Below are 4,291 nucleotides of genomic sequence, written 5' to 3'. Positions count from 1 at the left end.
AACACTTCTTGTTTTTACTTTCCTCACCAAAAAAACTAGCCTAGAAATCTAGATGCACCCTAGCGGTAGCAAATGTAATTTGCAGCCAGGGTCAGTCTAGCAACTCTCCGTTGGCTTGCGAGCTGGAAAAACCAAACTTTGGTCAGGCCAATCACATCGTGTATAGAGTCGGTGGGCGGGCTTAACATATTGATGGCAGAGTTGCGACCTTAGACATAATATAGAGTAGACACCGCATCCACGGCTACTGCCTACTGGCGCTGACGAGCCATGGAGCCGCCATCTTGGACCGGTCACCCGTTCCATTCAGTATAATCTGTTTGGCAGGTGCAATGAGCTGTCAGCGCATTTAATTAATCATACCTCACTGAATACCGAACTGATTTTCATGCGGGGTTTTTTGCTGCAAAGGTCATACATGTAGCTATGATACAGGACACATGGTTCGGCGTATTTTAATATTCATAGTGGGCTTAACAGTAATAGAATATTCTGATATATGATATAAAGTGACCAGATGTCCGAGATCAAAATTGGGAACATAATCCACGAAAAGGGGAAAAAAAACGGGGACATTATATTTCCAGTTTGACTATCAATCTGATTGAAAAACCTAATGTTGTGTTTTCAAAAACAAAACGGGGACAGAGGTACTTTTTTTCTGTATTAAGCCAGGTACAGGCAACCAAAAACGGGGACTGTCCCGAACTGAATGTGATGTAGGCTATGATAGGTATTTTGCAAATCACACACTATAAATATGATAGAGAAGCAGAAACAGATAGTGGCAGTAAAGTCAGATATTTTAATAAGTTGAAGAAACAATATATGATTATATTATATTAGAGTCTACTTGAAGCATTTTATATTTGTCTCTCTCTGTCACACACACACACACTACTACCACGTTCTTCTGCATCCATCTCCTCCCAGCCCTTGACATTTAGCAGCACCCCTCCCAACACACACACACACACACACACACACACACACACACACACGAAAGCTTTGCATGAGCTAAAATCCCTGAAAGAGGACTGTTTTGCAGAGCTTCTTTCTCGTGCTCCCTATCTGCAGTTCACGAGATGTGAGTTTGGCAATGTGGTGCAGCCTTATCTTGAGAAATACAGACATAACCAATGACAACAAGTCAGAATGATGGTACTGTGTCTCCTCAATGTGTTCCCCAAGCAGAAAAACATCCTCCGTTCCAATCTCTTCCTGGACGATGTGTGTGACTGTCGACACCTTAGGAGCTTGCATTGTTGAAGCTCGGCGGATGACCCTCTCTGCAGCTCTCAGCACCTTATAATAATAATAATAATAATAATAATAATAGTAATAATAAAAAAATAATACATTATATTTATATAGTGCTTTACACAGTGCTCAAAGACACTTTACAGAACAGATAATAATAATAATCTTTGAGCTCTTCATTAGTGAGGTTATTTTCCCTCAAATCCCCCAAGACACTCTTCACTGTGGTCTTTGCCCTCTTTTCTCTGGCCATGGCATTCTTCTTCTCTCGCTCCAGATTTTTCACTCTTGCCAAGGCCTCATTGAGTCTGGTCTTAAGAGTGGTAGGAGAAGCAGGCAAGGCATAGCCATGATCCTAGTAGAAAGAGGGATGAACATGGTTTGAGTAAAGTTTCACTTCACAAACATCACATTGACACCACTAGTTTATGGCTCACATTCTTTCTTATAGTCATCACCTGTCAAAGCCACTGCCAGCACCGTGTGTGTGTGTGTGTGTGTGTGTGTGTGTGTGTGTGTGTGTGTGTGTGTGTGTGTGCAAGGAATGCATGTTCAACGTGTCTTCAATTATGTGTGTATGTGTTTATTTGTGAGTATGTTTAATATGAGTGGCAGCAAACAAGTGAGATTTTAAATGTCCAGGAACATTATGATATGATGTTTAAAGTAGAACTATTAACATCATTAGGCTGAGGTTGTGGGTGTGAGGTTGCCGTTTCTTGGGAATCCTGAGAGGCCACGGACAGGCTTTCTTCAGCTCTTCTGGAGGTAGACGTAGCCCTGCCCTTTTCCAACTAAAATGAAGAAGCATAATACATAATACAATATATATATAAAGGGATAAGTATATCACCCTGCCCTGTGATTGATAATAGAATATTTACATTTATGAATGCTAATAGCCTTATGATGATACACCTACTCTTTGGAGGTGAACCGGGAAGCTGAAGACAGATGGAATAACACCATCTCGGAGTCAGACAATCTGACCTGTCCTATCAAAATCGCCCTGCTTAAAATGTTGACAGCAAAGCACTGATGAAACACTTGCAGTGAATCCTTCTCTCCTCAAAGCCACTTCTCTCCTCAAAGGCCACTTCTTCCTCACATCTTTGTCCTTGGGAAACTTTCAAAATGAAAACGGAAGATTTGGGAGAGTCTACACAAAAAACATTTCACAAAGGAGGTCAAGCTTATTTTCTTCCTTCACATTTCTTAGAACCTTTTTTCAACAAAACTCCTATTTTGATGCATATCTGTTGATAATGAACCAAAGTTGCTGAAATTGTGAATTAGCTTGTTTGCAAACCATTCTACTACAGTCAGATGTTCTGTTGCCTTTATTTTAAGTAAGTGGGGTGGGTATGAGACATGAGAGGTATCTTACTTTTGTTAGGGTGAATTACATGTGAATAATACACAGTGTTGGGCAAGCTACTTGGAAATTGTTGTGAGCTAAGCTATGTAGCTCAAATGTAGCAAGATAGTAACACAAACACAGCAGTAGGCTAGTTCACTACATAGGAAGCTACTTTAAGTTGCGCTAATTTCACATGACAAGAAAAGTGTAGCTTGTGTGGCCAAGTTACTTGATAATTAAAGGAGTTAAGCTACTGAAAAGTTACTTGATTCAGGAAATAGTGAAGCTACCACCAAAATACTAAGTTACTAGCTAAGCTACAAGTAGTGACTGCCCAACACTGATAATACAGTCTGTGCCACTTGTGTAAAATTCGCTGGCCAATGTTATACCAGTAATATTTGTTTTATTTCTACAATAGCATTCTTGTGTCAGTTGTAATCTAAGTCAGTGTTATGGAATATGACTTATCAAGTCTTAGTTCATAGCCAGGTGAACACCGGCCGGTGCAGTAAACATAGCCTAGCTAGCTGGCTACGATTTCAGTACAGTAATATCAAAGATCCTTGCGCCTTAGGGTGACCAGACGTCCCGGTTTGACCAGGACAGTCCCGATTCTGAGTTGCGTGTCCCGAGTCCCCACAAAAGCCTGTCGGGACGCTAAAATGTCCCGGTTTTCACCAACCACTATGAAATTGTCCCAGTTGTCAGCGAGTACATAGCCGACGTGGTCTTATTATAGCCCGATCATTAACTAAACCCATGATTTTAACAATGTGTGTGTGTGTGTGTCAGTCAATCGTAGCGGTCTGCGTCTGCATAATATGTGCAAACAGCGTTACAATATATATTTGTAAACATTGTTGCAATGCCTCTTCTTATCTGTCTCGTTTTAACAAGTCTTTCCAGGTCCGCTGGAAAGTCAGCGGACGAGCGCTGGCTGGAAATGTTCAAAAGCAGGGAGATTCCGTTCAAAAATGTAGGTCTCCTTTGTCAGTTCGCCATGTGTCTACCAGGCACAAATGCTCCCGATGAGCGGATCTTTTCGCTCATGAACAACACATGGACTGACGAGAGGAACCGCATGGCCATCCCCACCTTAAAGGCACTACTCGTCATACGGGCCAATTTTGCTGACACCTGTGCGCAATTTCACAGTAGGCTTTCAGCCAACACATTGATTCTTGAGCAAATTCACGCCTCTAACAAATATACGGAATTAATGTTTCCAATAGGGAAGCTATCTGCTCTATCAAATGAGATTACATTTGTGTGTGTGTGTGCGTGTGTTGTTGGTTAGAATAACACTGGTAACACTTCACTATGGTAAGGGTACATGAATTATCATGAATTCATGCATGAATTAATTGATGTAGGCTATGTATTATTGTGCATTATGTAATTAATGATTTATGTGTTACTGCATTCCTTAATATCCCATGAATCATCAGGAATTGACGTGTTCATAGTCTGTCATTCGTGACCTCATACATGAAAAACACAACGAAAGCATTAGGTACGTGGGCACATCATTATGAATTATGATTTATTAAGCATGATCATAGTTATTTTTCTGCAAAAAAATGTGGTCATCACTGTGCAAATTCTGATTTGAACACAACTTGTGCATAATGATGGACCCACCTTACCTAATGCTTTAGTTGATGTGGT

General features: G+C 40.7%; 1 pseudogene; it reads right to left on the bottom strand.

Moving 5' to 3' along the window:
* Window positions 1–1,112: 1,112 nt before the first annotated feature.
* On the bottom strand, window positions 1,113–3,739 carry LOC118494857 (annotated as a pseudogene).
* Between the last annotated feature and the right edge of the window lie 552 nt (window positions 3,740–4,291).

Source organism: Sander lucioperca, chromosome 4 (genome assembly GCF_008315115.2).
Source record: "Sander lucioperca isolate FBNREF2018 chromosome 4, SLUC_FBN_1.2, whole genome shotgun sequence".
Taxonomy (NCBI): Eukaryota; Metazoa; Chordata; class Actinopteri; order Perciformes; family Percidae; genus Sander; species Sander lucioperca.
This window is presented reverse-complemented; position numbering and strand designations above follow the sequence as displayed.